Source organism: Danio rerio, chromosome 7, assembly GCF_049306965.1.
Source record: "Danio rerio strain Tuebingen ecotype United States chromosome 7, GRCz12tu, whole genome shotgun sequence".
NCBI classification, from domain to species: Eukaryota; Metazoa; Chordata; class Actinopteri; order Cypriniformes; family Danionidae; genus Danio; species Danio rerio.
Genome location: NC_133182.1, coordinates 47609705 through 47628621, shown reverse-complemented (window position 1 = coordinate 47628621; position 18917 = coordinate 47609705). Strand labels below are relative to the sequence as shown.

The following is an 18917-nucleotide window of genomic DNA, read 5'->3' as shown; positions in this document are numbered from 1 at the left end:
GATGGTCCAGGATTAACACTAGTGAATTTACACTGTATTTTAATGATGATGGTCCAGGAACAACATTAGTAAATTTACACTGTATTTAAAAAATGATGGTCCAGGATCAACAGTAGTGAAATTACACTGTATTTTAATGATGATGGTCCAGGATCAACATTAGTGAATTTACGCAGTATTTAAAAGATGATGGTCCAGGATCAACATTAGTGAATTTACACTGTATTTAAAAGATGATGGTCCAGGATCAACAGTAGTGAATTTACAATGTATTTTAATGATGATGGTCCAGGATCAACACTAGTGAATTTACACTGTATTTAAAAGATGATGGTCCAGGGTCAACAGTAGAGAAATTACACTGTATTTTAATGATGATGGTCCAGGATCAACATTAGTGAATTTACACTGTATTTAAAAGATGATGGTCCAGGATCAACATTAGTGAATTTACACTGTATTTTAATGATGATGGTCCAGGATCAACATTAGTGAATTTACACTGTATTTTAACGATGATGGTCCAGGATTAACATGAGTGAATTTACACTGTATTTGAAAGATGATGGTCCAGGATCAACATTAGTGAATTTACACTTTATTTTAAAGATGATGGTCCAGGATCAACATTAGTGAATTTACACTGTATTTTAATGATGATGGTCCAGGATCAACATTGGTGAATTTACACTTTATTTTAAAGATGATGGTCTAGGATCAACACTAGTGAATTTACACTGTATTTAAAAGATGATGGACCAGGATCAACATTAGTGAATTTACACTGTATTTTAAAGATGATGGTCCAGGATTAACATTAGTGAATTTACACTGTATTGGTATCAATTTAATTCTGGGAAGTTTTTTAGTTTAATTTTGTTTGATACAGAGATAGGGAACAGATCATCAAAGTTGATTGAGGTGAGATTCGAACTTGGGGCGCTATAAATACTACAGTGCCAAGTGTCAATGCACTAACCACTACACCACAGGCACCTACTAAATACACAGTATTGAAATGATAGTGATGGTTCAGGATCAACATTAGTGAATTTACACTGTATTTTAATGATAATGGTCCAGGATCAACATTAGTGAATTTACACTGTATTTTAAAGATGATGGTCCAGGATCAACATTAGTGAATTTACAATGTATTTTAATGATAATGGTCCAGGATCAACATTAGTGAATTTACACTGTATTTTAAAGATGATGGTCCAGGATCAACATTAGTGAATTTACATTGTATTTAAACAATGATGGTCCAGGATCAACACTAGTGAATTTACACTGTATTTAAAAGATGATGGTCCAGGGTCAACAGTAGTGAATTTACACTGTATTTTAATGATGATGGTCCAGGATTAACATGAGTGAATTTACACTGTATTTGAAACATGATGGTCCAGGATCAACATTAGTGAATTTACACTTTATTTTAAAGATGATGGTCCAGGATCAACATTAGTGAATTTACACTGTATTTTAATGATGATGGTCCAGGATCAACATTAGTGAATTTACACTTTATTTTAAAGATGATGGTCCAGGATCAACATTAGTGAATTTACACTGTATTTTAATGATGATGGTCTAGGATCAACACTAGTGAATTTACACTGTATTTAAAAGATGATGGTCCAGGATCAACATTAGTGAATTTACACTGTATTTTAATGATGATGGTCTAGGATAAACACTAGTGAATTTACACTGTATTTAAAAGATGATGGTCCAGGATCAACATTAGTGAATTTACACTGTATTTTAAAGATGATTGTCCAGGATCAACATTAGGGAATTTACACTGTATTTAAAAGATGATGGTCCAGGATCAACACTAGTGAATTTACACTGTATTTTAATGATGATGGTCCAGGATCAACATTAGTGAATTTACATTGTATTTAAACAGTGATGGTCCAGGATCAACAGTAGTAAATTTACACTGTATTTTAATGATGATGGTCCAGGATCAACACTAGTGAATTTACACTGTATTTAAAAGATGATGGTCCAGGATCAACACTGGTGAATTTACACTGTATTTTAATGATGATGGTCCAGGATCAACATTAGTGAATTTATACTATATTGGTATAAGTTTAATTCTGGGAAGTGTTGAGTTTAATTTCGTATGATACAGAAATAGGGAACAGATCTTCAAAGTAGACTGAGGTGAGATTCGAACTTGGGTCGCTATGAATACTACAGTGCCAATTGTCGATGCACTAACCACTACACCACATGCCCCTACTATTTACACAGTATTGAAATGATAGTGATGGTTCAGGATTAACATTAGTGAATTTACACTGTATTTAAAAGATGATGGTGCAGGATCAACATTAGTGAATTTACACTGTATTTTAAAGATGATGGTCAAGGATCAACACTAGTGACTTTACACTGTATTTTAATGATGATGGTCCAGGATCAACGTTAGTGAATTTACATTGTATTTAAACAATGATGGTCCAGGATCAACACTAGTGAATTTACATTGTATTTTAATGATGATGGTCCAGGAACAACAGTAGTGAATTTACACTGTATTTTAATGATGATGGTCCAGGATCAACACTGTGAATTTACACTGTATTTTAATGATGATGGTCGCGCATAAACATTAGTGAATTTACACTGTATTTAAAAGATGATGGTCCAGGATCAACATTAGTGAATTTACACTGTATTTAAAAGATGATGGTCCAGGATCAACATTAGTAAATTTACACTGTATTTTAAAGATGATGGTCCAGGATCAACACTAGTGAATTTACAATGTATTTTAATGATGATGGTCCAGGATCAACATTAGTAAATTTACACTGTATTTAAAAGATGATGGTCCAGGATCAACATTAGTGAATTTACACTGTATTTTAAAGATGATGGTCCAGGATCAACATTAGTGAATTTACACTGTATTTAAAAGATGATGGTCGCGGATCAACATTAGTGAATTTACACTGTATTGGTATAAATTTAATTCTGGGAAGTTTTTGAGTTTAATTTTGTATGATACAGAGATAGGGAACATATCTTTAAAGTTCATTGAGGTGAGATTTGAACTTGGTTCGCTATTAATACTACAGTGCCAAGTGTCTATGCACTAACCACTACACCACAGGCACCTACTATTTACACAGTATTGAAATGATAGTGAAGGTTGAGGATTAACATTAGTGAATTTACACTGTATTTTAAAGATGATGGTCCAGGATCAACATTAGTGAATTTACACTGTATTTAAAAGAAGATGGTCCAGGATCAACATTAGTGAATTTACACTGTATTTAAAAGATGATGGTCCAGGATCAACATTAGTGAATTTACACTTTATTTAAAAGATGATGGTCCAAGATCAACACTAGTGAATTTACACTGTATTTTAATGATGATGGTCCAGGATCAACATTAGTAAACTTACACTGTATTTAAAAGATGATGGTCCAGGATCAACATTAGTGAATTTACACTGTATTGGTATAAATTTAATTTTGGGAAGTTTTTTAGTTTAATTTTGTTTGATACAGAGATAGGGAACAGATCTTCAAAGTTGATTGAGGTGAGATTCGAACTTGGGGCGCTATGAATACTACAGTGCCAAGTGTCAATGCACCAACCACTACACCACAGGCACCTACTAATTACACAGTATTGAAATAATAGTGATGGTTCAGGATCAACATTAGTGAATTTACACTGTATTTTAATGATAATGGTCCAGGATCAACATTAGTGAATTTACACTGTATTTTAAAGATGATGGTCCAGGATCAACACTAGTAAATTTACACTGTATTTTAATGATGATGGTCCAGGATCAACATTGGTAAATTTACACCGTATTTAAAAGATGATGGTCCAGGATCAACATTAGTGAATTTACAATGTATTTTAAAGATGATGGTCCAGGATTAACATTAGTGTATTTACATTGTATTTAAACAATGATGGTCCAGGATCAACACTAGTGAATTTACACTGTATTTTAATGATGATGGTCCAGGATCAACACTAGTGAATTTACACTGTATTTAAAAGATAATGGTCCAGGGTCAACAGTAGTGAATTTACACTGTATTTTAATGATGATGGTCCAGGATTAACATGAGTGAATTTACACTGTATTTGAAACATGATGGTCCAGGATCAACATTAGGGAATTTACACTTTATTTTAAAGATGATGGTCCAGGATCAACATTAGTGAATTTACACTGTATTTTAATGATGATGGTCCAGGATCAACATTAGTGAATTTACACTTTATTTTAAAGATGATGGTCCAGGATCAACATTAGTGAATTTACACTGTATTTTAATGATGATGGTTTAGGATCAACACTAGTGAATTTACACTGTATTTAAAAGATGATGGTCCAGGATCAACATTAGTGAATTTACACTGTATTTTAAAGATGATGGTCGCGGATTGTAATGGAAATTCATTTTAGATAAACATGTGTAGTGGAAACTTACAGCAGAAACAGCGGAGCACCTGATGCACGTACAGAATGGGCCTTATTAGGATTTGACCTTGCAAGCAGTACAAACTAGATAGAACAGTGAACATACTTTGCTTCAGTGTCTCATTCTGTAGAAACTGTCGTCAGAATGGGCAGTATTAGGGTTTGACCTTGTAAGCAGTAAAAACCAGATAAAAGGGTGAACACACTTGACTTCAGTGTCTCACTCTGCAGAAACTGTTGTTGCTGTATGACTGTGACCTTCTTTGCAAAGAATAAAAGCTTTGAAAAGACATTCCGAGTAAGACTTTGTTTCTTGACCACAGAGAGCACCTCTTTAAAGAAAATTGCCACTACAATTTGGTGTCAGAATAGTGGGATGTCTTGGAGGAACTTTTCCGGACCCTGCGGACGGTGACTGATCATCCTGGGACTTCGTGTCACAGCCCTGCCCCGCTCGATTGAGGGTTGAGGGGCCGACCTCAGGGCTTGGAGGGGAACCCCACTGACATCTGGGAAAAAGAACTCAAGTGGCATCTGAACTCTCTGGTAAGAGACAAATTCTTTGTTTGTTACTAAAAGAAAATTGAACAGTTTTGGGCATTTGATTAGGCAATTAAAAGGGTTTTTCACTGTAATTTGGGCCATCACCATGCTGGTAGATCTGTCTCTGTGGGATAGCAGCGTGATTAATGCAAGTGAGATCTGACATCAGGTGGGGATCGAGACCTTTTTACAAGTGAGATCTGGCGTTTAGCTGAGATCAAGACCTTACACAAGTGAGATCTGGCGCCTGACTAAGATCAAGACCTTTCTAATACGTTTGGCTAGCTAACTGCGATTTACTCCCGGGAGGGGGTTGAAATCAGGGGGCTGTGCGATTTACTTCCAAAAAGAGGTTGAAATCTAGAGCTGTGCGATTTACTTCCGGAAGGAGGTTGAAATCAGGGGCCAAGCGATTTACTTCTAAAAGGGGGTTGAAATTGGGGGCCACAAAATTAGAGCTGGAAAGCTTAACTTTTCGATTTTAGGTGAAAAATCGAAATCTGTTGGAGACGTCCGACAGATTAATAGGTACCGAAAAAGTCCAGGGGAAAGATTGTTGCCAGCATGGGGAAGTCTCAAAGCAAAATAAAAAGATATGATACACCGGTGTTTTGGAATATGGGAAATTTATACGGAATAAGAAAAAAAAAGAAAAAAAGCATGCAAGAGATAGGAAAACAATAAGGTATCACAAGTTTCTAAGGGAAAAGGAATGTTGAGTGTTACTAGGTTAAACATAATGAAAAAGCAGATGAGAAAGCAGGTTGTCTTTGGGAAAGGCATGTGCGTGTCGTGTGGAGACACTGTTGATTGTTGGCTCAGGGAGGCAGATAAGAGGCAAAGAGGAAAATGCTGCAGAGGCAGCTGGCATGTAGGGAAAAGAATGAAGGAGATAAAGTGAAAGAAAAATGTGAATGTGTGAATGAAAGATTAATTAGCACCACTAATCCTTTCTATACATCTGTTTCCATACATGCACCGCCGTACCATCACTATCCCGTGGCTGAGCTGCGAGCCCTGAGAACTGACCCAAACCTCAACTGCTACTGTCCCAGAAGACCTCCGACCGCACCAACGAAATTCCCACCTCAAGCGAGTGGAGGACATCTGTTTGAACTGGAGAAATGGACATTTAACGGACATTCTGCTGTGTGCTCAACATGCTGAAGACAAGCTGACAATGAAGCAAGAGCAAGACAAGAAGAAAGCAGAAAGGGAGCTGTGCATGGCTCTGGTACAAGTGGCCAACCAAAGATCCAACCAACACCTGACAACCAAGTTCAAAGGTGACAAAGGTGTCAAGGGGGAGAAAGATACTAGATGGAGAAACTGGAATGTGACGTATGGCGATGAAACCTGCAGAGCCTGTCGTGCACGTGATGTGAACCGGTACCAAATGTCTGCGCTTGCAACCGAGATGGACTTTTGGTTAAGGATTGACCCGAAAGGCGCTAACCAACAACGAGGAGCTGATGTGCGGAGAGGGAAGAGCAGAATGGAGAGGGTCTGGGCAAACAGCCAACAGCTACAGTAAAGGGAAGTGAACATTTTTTACTAACATGTTTAAATGCAGACACATTTTTATACACACATATTCACATACACTGACAAACTGGCTCTCTGCAATGAAGGAAAAGCTTGCATTTCCCACTGTAAATTTGGCATTGTTTTTAATAGTGAAGCATTTTTTTTAAATATGCAAAATATTCTATGTTGATTGAGAATACATTGGTTGAGTTTTAGCTGATAGTGGAGCTAGCATATCTTGCATACGACCATGTGACCTGCAGTGTGAAATACCTTTAACAAACAAATTTCACAAGTCTCTGTCTGGATCTGGTCATTCAGTGGTTGAGCGATTTACAGCTTCGCTGACCTGTGAGACAGAGGGGGGTAAAATTTTCAGACATGCATTTGTTTGTTCACCAAAATGCCCTGTTCCTATCCTCGGAAGGGACATTTTGTGTAAACTAAACTTGATTTTAACAGCAGATTCCACTGGTGTGAGAGTGATTGAAGGAGAGGAATTTTGTTGTTTACAAATTGAATCACAAGCACCGAAGTGGGCTTATGAATGGCTGGTTGAAAACAATGAGTGGGCTAATTCAATTTGCAAATTGGCTGAAGAACGTGTAAAACCTTTTGACAGGGATATAATGTCTCCTGGTGAACTGCATTGTACGTCACATGTCGTAACTGATAGGGATGCAGAGTTTGAAAAGGCTTGGTTTGAGGCAAATGTGAATGAAACTTTGATTTTAGAGAAAATGTACTGGAAGGATAGTCTGTGTGCAGTTTCAGTGTCTCTGTCAGAAAAGCAGCGTTCATTCTATCTCATGTCAGCACAGGCTGTGCCTCACATATCGGTTTGCAAGGGTAAACATCAGTCTTGGGCTGATTTAGGCCCGTTTGTGAAGCAGTGTCTTGAAGTCAAAGATTGGATCAGCAGAGAGGGAGGGGTAGAATGGAGCGCGCTCTCGCAGGCCTTTAGGGTGGACAGTGAAACTGAAACAGCTGTTTCAAGAACTGTGACTGCGATTGACAAACTTTGCGTAAAGAATTCTTGCATGGTTGACTTTAACGCTGCAGACATACACCCAGCTTTAGCAGAAATACCAAGTGAATTGTGGGCTAAAAGCAAATATGATGTTGGTTTAATCAAAGGTTGTGATCCAGTGACAATCATTGCAAAATCTGATTACAGACCATGCCAACAACAATATCCTTTGAAAAGGGAAGCCATTGAGGGCATTACCCCAGTATTTGAGTCTTTACTGGAACAGGGCGTTATTGTACTATGCAACAATTCTGAGGTTCGCACCCCTATTTTTCCTGTTAAAAAGATAAGGGATAATGGGATGCCTACTGAATGGCGTTTCGTACAGGATTTACAAGCAGTAAATGCAGCTGTCAAACAAAGGGCTCCATAAGTTCCAAATCCGTACACGATTTTGTCACAAATTCCTGAAAAATCACAATTCTATTCAGTGGTTGATTTGGCTAATGCATTTTTCAGTGTGCCAGTGGACAAAGACAGCCAGTTTTGGTTTGAATTTAATTTTAATGGCAAAGGCAACACCTTTACACGTCTGTGTCAGGTGTGTTTCACTTTATACAACGAAGCGTTGTTAAGAAGTTTGGAACCTTTGACCCTGACAGCTGGAACTGCTTTGTTACAGTATGTTGATGACCTGTTGATATGTGCTGAGAATGAAGAGATGTGTGTGAAAGACACTGTGACTCTCCTTAGGCATTTGGCTAAGGAGGGCCACAAGGTCAGTTTGACAAAATTGCAGTGTGTTAAACAAAAGGTAACATTTTTGGGGCACGTCATTACTCCACACAGCAAATCTCTGTCTGAAAAAAGGGTGAGTGGTATAAAAAAAATGTACCGAAACCACTAACGAAAAAAAACCAAATGTTGTCTTTTTTGGGTATGTGCTCATATTGTCGCACATTTATTCCAAATTATGCAATTTTGGAACAACCCCTGAGAGTCCTAACACTAGGGAAGGGGATGAAATCCACTGATAAACTAGGGTGGAAGACAGAGGCAGAGCAGGCATTTGTAAACATGAAATTACAAATGGCTGAAGCCCCTGCATTGGGTTTACCTGTACCAACAAAACCATTTGTTCAGATGGTAGATGAGAGGAGTGGGTTCATGACGTCATTGCTCCTACAGGACCATGGAGGTAGACTGTTAAACAATGTACTGGTTTGAATGCAGCTACTCTTCTTCCAACTGAGGAAGATGGGGAAGAGCATAATTGTTGTTTAACAGCACTTGAACAGGTGTGTACACCACCACCTGACCTTTCTGACGAACCACTTGAAAATTGTGACAATGTCCTCTTTGTGGATGGGTCAGCATTTTAAGATCCACAAACAGGCCAGAATAAAGAATAAACGCTGTAACAACTGAATTTGATGTGGTGACCTCTGGGAAATTGCCAGGGCACTATTCTGCACAGGCCGCAGAGCTTGTGGCGTTGAAAGAGGCATGTAAATTGATGGCAGAAAAAGAGGCTACCATTTACACTGACTCAAGATATGCATTTGGGGTAGCTCATGATTTTGGGGCTCTGTAGAAACACAGAAAATTACTAAAATCTGATGGTCGACCAATACTCAATGCTCCTTTAGTGGCAGCGCTGCTGGATGCAATTTTACTACCTGACAAACTGGTCATTTGTAAATGCGCAGCGCACTCTAATAATAAAGATTCTGTTTCTGTAGGTAACTCCAGGGCAGATGGAGCAGCAAAAGTCGCGGCGTCCCAAGACAAGGACAACTCTGAATGTTCTTTGCTATCTGTTGGTGATAACAATGACGTGTGTTCTTCTTTGCAGGACATGCAGACCTTTGCGACGGGGCTGGAGAAGAACAAGTGGAGACAGTCTGGCTGTGTGATGAAAGATAATGTGTGGAAGTGTGCTGAGGGCAAGGCGTGTTTACCAAAACATTTTTTCCAACATTATGCAAAATTACTTCACGGTAAAGATCATGTGTCAAAAACAGCAATGGTTGCGCAAATGAACGAACTGTGGTTCACTAAGGGGTTCACTGCATTTGCGGACAATTTCTGTAGACGATGTGTAATTTGCAACACACATAATGTGGCCAGAGCGATAAAAGTTCCACTATCATCTCATCCACCTCCAACAGGGCCTTTTGAATATTTGATGATAGATTTCATTGAATTGTCCCCATGCAATGGGAAAAGGTACTGTTTGGTGATGGTTGACATGTGGTCAAAATGGGTTGAAGTTTTTCCAACCTCAAAACAAGATTCGGCTGCGGTAGAAATTTGCGACTGAAATTGTGCCGAGATGGGGAATACCACGAAAAAGAAGTTCAGATAATGGTACACATTTTGTTAATGAAGCAATCAAACAAGTGGGCCAATATTCGGAAATTGATTTGAGAACACATTGCAGTCACCATCCGGCTTCAGGTGGAGCTGTTGAAAGAGAAAATGGCATCCTGAAAAACAAATTGGCAAAATGTTGTGAAGACACAGGGCTTACATGGGTTCAAGCTTTACCCATTGTCCTGATGTACATGAGAATGAGAAAAAGATCAAAAATGAATTTGAGCCCGTTTGAAATTCTCTTTGGTAAACCACAGCGTGTAGGTGTGAATGGGGGAAAACAGCAGCTGCCCTCAACAGATGTGTGTAAGAATGACATGTTGAATTACTGTAAAGAATTGTCTCATGTGTTGTCCGATGTTTGTGTGCAGGTAAAGGCCGCACAGGGGAAGGCTGCTGAGAGACCACTGCACAGTCTGAGGCCTGGCGATTTCGTGGTGATCAGGGACCTGAGGAGAAAGAGCTGGAGAGCGAAACGCTGGTTGGGTCCATTTCAAGTGCTACTGACCACTGAGACAGCGGTGAAGGTTGCAGAGCGGGCGACGTGGGTGCACGCTGGGCACTGTAGGAAAGTTCTATCACCTGAGAAAGATTCCACGAGGGAGTAGGAGAGAAAGAGGGGCTCTGAAGCTGTCTGAAGAAAACAGCAGGCTGCTATCTGAGTAAAGCAAGGTCACAGCTGGGGAGAAACAACAAGGTCAAGAGGTGTGTGTGAGACAGTAACTTCTGAATACAACACCAAGCAGCAAGAAGATGGAGGAGAAAGCGACCAAAAGAGAGGTGAATAAGCTGTGATTGACCATCGCATTAAAGATCTGAAGATGAACGAAAAGATTCGCTGGCATCCATTCCGAGTGCCAGGTATGTGTGGGCTGAAAAAAAAAAACATGTTGTGGCTGACGTTACTATCATTGACATTATGTTACGTCATCTTCCTTGCTCTGGAACTGGCAATGGAGTGTGTGGATTGAGACAAATCACACTGATGTTGCTATTATTATCACTGAATGTTCTGTTGTTTTCATTAACCTGATTCCAGGAAACCATTTCTGACATTGTAGCCGACATGAGAATGGCCGTAAAAGAGCCTAAGAACGCTAACAACTGATGGCTAGATTGACTGTCATTTAAGTGGGGAAACTGGATCTACTGGGCCTTTACTGTGGTGTTACCTGTATTGGGGGTGGGTCTAGTGATATTATGTTGTCTGCCATGTCTATTCAGATTTGTATCATGGTCAGTGGGCAGACTAATTACAGCTACATCATCCCATCAGAATGTAAAGAAGGTGGTGAATGAAGAGGGTATGAACATTGACATGGGTCATGATTGATTATGACGATAACAGTAGCTACATGGATATGGATAAAGAAAAACCGTAAACAAATTGAGAACAAAATTTTAGGTAACAGCTGTTACTTAATTGGGAAAATATTAACGGACCTGACTTTTTGAAATTTGAGATAACTATCTGCTTGCTTATATGTATTTTGGGTCTATCCAAACAAAAACAGCAAACTGCATGAGTTGGTATGTTCTGTAACAAGTCTTAAAAGAGTGATCATTTGCATGAAAATCGAGAGAAGAGTGTAAATGTGATGTTTAAGAGTACAGAAACAACAATGTGTTCCTATGTTTGTGAGTGTTATTGATAAATTGATAATGTAGAGTGTTAGTAATTTTTTAACTGATTGAAGAAATGCTTTCAGAATTTTGTTGTGTGAACAAATCAATAATGTGAAAATAACATGCAATTTCTGTGATTTGAACCTCTGAGGGGTGACCGAGGGTCTGATTTCGGTCAGGAGCGCAATAACAGTGATTATTCGTTTAGCCCGGCTCCCAGGGAAGAGGGATGTTTTGAAAGGTAACTCTTAATGGGGAAACTATATTAAGAAGAGTGTTTAAACATCTCTAGTGTATTTGATGTGAGCAGAAACCTGTTAAATGATTAACCAGTGTGATTTTAGAAATCAATTGAAAAATTAATTTAATAATGAGTTATCAATGAATGATAAAAAGAGAGGAATTGTAATGGAAATTCATTTTAGATAAACATGTGTAGTGGAAACTTACAGCAGAAACAGCGGAGCACCTGATGCACGTACAGAATGGGCCTTATTAGGATTTGACCTTGCAAGCAGTACAAACTAGATAGAACAGTGAACATACTTTGCTTCAGTGTCTCATTCTGTAGAAACTGTCGTCAGAATGGGCAGTATTAGGGTTTGACCTTGTAAGCAGTAAAAACCAGATAAAAGGGTGAACACACTTGACTTCAGTGTCTCACTCTGCAGAAACTGTTGTTGCTGTATGACTGTGACCTTCTTTGCAAAGAATAAAAGCTTTGAAAAGACATTCCGAGTAAGACTTTGTTTCTTGACCACAGAGAGCACCTCTTTAAAGAAAATTGCCACTACACGGATCAACATTAGTGAATTTACACTGTATTTAAAAGATGATGGTCCAGGATCAACATTAGTGAATTTACACTGTATTGGTATAAATTTAATTCTGGGAAGTTTTTGAGTTTAATTTTGTTTGATACAGAGATAGGGAACAGATCTTCAAAGTTGATTGAGGTGAGATTAGAACTTTGGGCGCTATGAACACTACAGTGCCAAGTGTCAATGCACTAACCACTACACCACAGGCACCTACTAATTACACAGTATTGAAATGATAGTAATGGTTCAGGATCAACATTAGTGAATTTACACTGTATTTTAATGATAATGGTCCAGGATCAACATTAGTGAATTTACACTGTATTTTAAAGATGATGGTCCAGGATCAACACTAGTGAATTTACACTGTATTTTAATGATGATGGTCCAGGATCAACATTAGTAAATTTACACTGTATTTAAAAGATGATGGTCCAGGATCAACATTAGTGAATTTACACTGTATTTTAAAGATGATGGTCCAGGATCAACATTAGTGAATTTACATTGTATTTAAACAATGGTGGTCCAGGATCAACACTAGTGAATTTACACTGTATTTTAATGATGATGGTCCAGGATCAACACTAGTGAATTTACACTGTATTTAAAAGATGATGGTCCAGGGTCAACAGTAGTGAATTTACACTGTATTTTAATGATGATGGTCCAGGATCAACATTAGTGAATTTACACTGTATTTTAATGATGATTGTCCAGGATCAACATTAGTAAATTCACACTGTATTTACACAATGATGGTCCAGGATCAACATTAGTGAAGTTACATTGTATTTTAATGATGATGGTCCAGGATCAACATTAGTGAATTTACACTGTATTTAAAAGACGATAGTCCAGGATCAACATTAGTGAATTTACACTGTATTTTAATGATGATTGTCCAGGATTAACATTAGTAAATTCACACTGTATTTAAAAGATGATGGTCCAGGATCAACATTAGTGAATTTACACTGTATAGGTATAAATTTAATTCTGGGAACTTTTTGAGTTTAATTTTGTTTGATACAGAGATAGGGAACAGATCTTCAAAGTTCATTGAGGTGAGATTCGAACTTGGGTCGCTATGAATACTACAGTGCCATGTGTCAATGCACTAACCACTACACCACAGGCTCCTACTAATTACACACTATTGAAATGATAGTGATGGTTCAGGATCAACATTAGTAAATTTACACTGTATTTTAATGATAATGGTCCAGGATCAACATTAGTGAATTTACACTGTATTTTAATGATAATGGTCCAGGATCAACATTAGTGAATTTACACTGTATTTTAAAGATGATGGTCCAGGATCAACACTAGTGAATTTACACTGTATTTTAATGATGATGGTCCAGGATCAACATTAGTAAATTTACACTGTATTTAAAAGATGATGGTCCAGGATCAACATTAGTGAATTTACACTGTATTTTAAAGATGATGGTCCAGGATCAACATTAGTGAATTTACATTGTATTTAAACAATGATGATCCAGGATCAACACTAGTGAATTTACACTGTATTTAAAAGATGATGGTCCAGGGTCAACAGTAGTGAATTTACACTGTATTTTAATGATGATGGTCCAGGATCAACATTAGTGAATTTACACTGTATTTAAAAGACGATTGTCCAGGATCAACATTAGTGAATTTACACTGTATTTTAATGATGATTGTCCAGGATCAACATTAGTAAATTCACACTGTATTTACACAATGATGGTCCAGGATCAACATTAGTGAAGTTACATTGTATTTTAATGATGATGGTCTAGGATCAACATTAGTGAATTTACACTGTATTTAAAAGATGATGGTCCAGGATCAACATTAGTAAATTTACACTGTATTTAAAAGATGATGGTCCAGGATCAACATTAGTGAATTTACACTGTATGGGTATAAATTAACTTCTGGGAAGTTTTTGAGTTTAATTTTGTTTGATACAAAGATAGGGAACAGATCTTCAAAGTTGATTGAGGTGAGATTAGAACTTGGGTCGCTATGAATACTACAATGCCAAGTGTCAATGCACTAACCACTACACCACAGGCACCTACTAATTACACAGTATTGAAATGATAGTGATGGTTCAGGATCAACATTAGTGAATTTACACTGTATTTTAATGATAATGGTCCAGGATCAACATTAGTGAATTTACACTGTATTTAAAAGATGATGGTGCAGGATCAACATTAGTGAATTTACACTGTATTTTAATGATGATGGTCCAGGATCAACATTAGTGAATTTACACTGTATTTTAAAGATGATGGTCCAGGATCAACGTTAGTGAAATTACACTGTATTTTAATGATAATGGTCCAGGATCAACATTAGTGAATTTACATTGTATTTAAACAATGATGGTCCAGGATCAACACTAGTGAATTTACACTGTATTTTAATGGTGATGGTCCAGGGTCAACAGTAGTGAATTTACACTGTATTTTAATGATGATGGTCCAGGATCAACATTAGTAAATTTACACTGTATTTAAAAGATGATGGTCCAGGATCAACATTAGTGAATTTACATTGTATTTAAACAATGATGATCCAGGATCAACATTAGTGAATTTACACTGTATTTTAATGATAATGGTCCAGGATCAACACTAGTGAATTTACACTGTTTTTAAAAGATGATGGTCCAGGGTCAACAGTAGTGAATTTACACTGTATTTTAATGATGATTGTCCAGGATCAACATTAGTAAATTCACACTGTATTTACACAATGATGGTCCAGGATCAACATTAGTGAATTTACACTGTATTTTAATGATAATGGTCCAGGATCAACATTAGTGAATTTACACTGTATTTTAAAGATGCTGGTCCAGGATCAACAGTAGTGAATTTACACTGTGTTTTAATGATGATGGTCCAGGATCAACATTAGTAAATTTACACCGTATTTAAAAGATGATGGTCCAGGATCAACATTAGTGAATTTACACTGTATTTTAAAGATGATGGTCCAGGATCAACATTAGTGACGTTACATTGTATTTAAACAATAGTGGTCCAGGATCAACACTAGTGAATTTACACTGTATTTTAATGATGATGGTCCAGGATCAACACTAGTGAATTTACACTGTATTTAAAAGATGATGGTCCAGGGTCAACAGTAGTGAATTTACACTGTATTTTAATGATGATGGTCCAGGATCAACATTAGTGAATTTACACTGTATTTTAATGATGATTGTCCAGGATCAACATTAGTAAATTCACACTGTATTTTAATGATGATTGTCCAGGATCAACATTAGTAAATTCACACTGTATTTACACAATGATGGTCCAGGATCAACATTAGTGAAGTTACATTGTATTTTAATGATGATGGTCCAGGATCAACATTAGTGAATTTACACTGTATTTAAAAGACGATAGTCCAGGATCAACATTAGTGAATTTACACTGTATTTTAATGATGATTGTCCAGGATCAACATTAGTAAATTCACACTGTATTTACACAATGATGGTCCAGGATCAACATTAGTGAAGTTACATTGTATTTTAATGATGATGGTCTAGGATCAACATTAGTAAATTTACACTGTATTTAAAAGATGATGGTCCAGGATCAACATTAGCGAATTATCACTGTACAGGTATAAATTTAATTCTGGGAACTTTTTGAGTTTAATTTTGTTTGATACAGAGATGGGGAACAGATCTTCAAAGTTGATTGAGGTGAGATTCGAACTTGGGTCGCTATGAATACTATAGTGCCAAGTGTCAATGCACTAACCACTACACCACAGGCTCCTACTAATTACACAGTATTGAAATGATAGTGATGGTTCAGGATCAACATTAGTAAATTTACACTGTATTTTAATGATAATGGTCCAGGATCAACATTAGTGAATTTACACTGTATTTTAAAGATGATGGTCCAGAATTAACATTAATGAAATTAAGCTGTATTTAAAAGATGATGGTCCAGGATTAACATTAGTGAATTTAAATTGTATTTAAACAATGATGGTCCAGGATCAACACTAGTGAATTTACACTGTATTTTAATGATGATGGTCCAGGATCAACATTAGTGAATTTACACTGTATTTTAATGATAATGGTCCAGGATCAACACTAGTGAATTTACACTGTTTTAAAAGATGATGGTCCAGGGTCAACAGTAGTGAATTTACACTGTATTTTAATGATGATTGTCCGGGATCAACATTAGTAAATTCACACTGTATTTACACAATGATGGTCCAGGATCAACATTAGTGAATTTACACTGTATTTTAATGATAATGGTCCAGGATCAACATTAGTGAATTTACACTGTATTTTAAAGATGCTGGTCCAGGATCAACAGTAGTGAATTTACACTGTGTTTTAATGATGATGGTCCAGGATCAACATTAGTAAATTTACACTGTATTTAAAAGATGATGGTCCAGGATCAACATTAGTGAATTTACACTGTATTTTAAAGATGATGGTCCAGGATCAACATTAGTGACGTTACATTGTATTTAAACAATAGTGGTCCAGGATCAACAGTAGTGAATTTACACTGTATTTTAATGATGATGGTCCAGGATCAACATTAGTGAATTTACACTGTATTTTAATGATGATTGTCCAGGATCAACATTAGTAAATTCACACTGTATTTACACAATGATGGTCCAGGATCAACATTAGTGAAGTTACATTGTATTTTAATGATGATGGTCCAGGATCAACATTAGTGAATTTACACTGTATTTAAAAGACGATAGTCCAGGATCAACATTAGTGAATTTACACTGTATTTTAATGATGATTGTCCAGGATCAACATTAGTAAATTCACACTGTATTTACACAATGATGGTCCAGGATCAACATTAGTGAAGTTACATTGTATTTTAATGATGATGGTCTAGGATCAACATTAGTAAATTTACACTGTATTTAAAAGATGATGGTCCAGGATCAACATTAGCGAATTATCACTGTACAGGTATAAATTTAATTCTGGGAACTTTTTGAGTTTAATTTTGTTTGATACAGAGATAGGGAACAGATCTTCAAAGTTGATTGAGGTAAGATTCGAACTTGGGTCGCTATGAATACTACAGTGCCAAGTGTCAATGCACTAACCACTACACCACAGGCTCCTACTAATTACACAGTATTGAAATGATAGTGATGGTTCAGGATCAACATTAGTAAATTTACACTGTATTTTAATGATAATGGTCCAGGATCAACATTAGTGAATTTACACTGTATTTTAAAGATGATGGTCCAGAATTAACATTAATGAAATTAAGCTGTATTTAAAAGATGATGGTCCAGGATTAACATTAGTGAATTTAAATTGTATTTAAACAATGATGGTCCAGGATCAACACTAGTGAATTTACACTGTATTTTAATGATGATGGTCCAGGATCAACATTAGTGAATTTACACTGTATTTAAAAGATGATGGTCCAGGATCAACATTAGTGAATTTACACTGTATTTAAAAGATGATGGTCCAGGATCAACATTAGTGAATTTACACTGTATTTTAAAGATGATGGTCGCGGATTAACATTAGTGAAATTACACTGTATTTAAAAGATGATGGTCCAGGATCAACATTAGTGAATTTACACTGTATTTAAAAGATGATGGTCCAGGATCAACATTAGTGAATTTACACTGTATTTTAAAGATGATGGTCGCGGATCAACATTAGTGAATTTACACTGTATTTAAAAGATGATGGTCGCGGATCAACATTAGTGAATTTACACTGTATTTAAAAGATGATTGTCCAGGATCAACATTAGTAATTTTACATTGTATTTAAACAATAATGGTCCAGGATCAACACTTGTGAATTTACACTGTTTTTAAAAGATGATGGTCCAGGATCAACATTGGTGAATTTACACTGTATTTTAATGATGATGGTCCAGGATCAACATTAGTGAATTTACACTGTATTTTAATGATGATGGTCCAGTATCAACATTAGTGATTTTACATTGTATTTAAACAATGATGGTCCAGGATCAAAAATAGTGAATTTACGCTGTATTTTAAAGATGATGGTCCAGGAACAACATTAGTAATTTTACATTGTATTTAAACAATGATGGTCCAGGATCAACACTAGTGAATTTACACTGTATTTTAATGATGATTGTCCAGGATCAACATTAGTGAATTTACACTGTATTTAAAAGATGATGGTCCAGGATCAACAGTAGTGAATTTACACTGTATTTTAATGATGATGGTCCAGGATTAACATTAGTGAATTTACACTGTATTTTAAAGATGATGGTGCAGGATCAATATTAGTGAATTTACACTGTATTTTAATGATGATGGTCCAGGATCAACATTAGTGAATTTACACTTTATTTTATAGATGATGGTCCAGGATCAACATTAGTGAATTTACACTGTACTTTAAAGATGATGGTCGCGGATCAACATTAGTGAATTTACACTGTATTTAAAAGATGATGGTCCAGGATCAACATTAGTGAATTTACACTGTATTGGTATAAATTTAATTCTGGGAAGTTATTGA

General features: G+C 36.5%; 1 long non-coding RNA gene across 2 annotated transcripts; it reads left to right on the top strand.

Annotated features, from left to right (window-relative positions):
• The first annotated feature begins 4697 nt into the window (after positions 1–4697).
• On the top strand, positions 4698–12254 carry LOC141375112 (uncharacterized). Of its 2 annotated transcripts, none has more exons than XR_012382618.1 (2): positions 4698–5026; positions 10268–12254. It is a non-coding gene; the product is annotated as an uncharacterized lncRNA (long non-coding RNA). The 2 variants fall into 2 exon arrangements; XR_012382619.1 differs by lacking the exon at positions 4698–5026 and adding an exon at positions 6124–9520.
• Positions 12255–18917: the final 6663 nt, after the last annotated feature.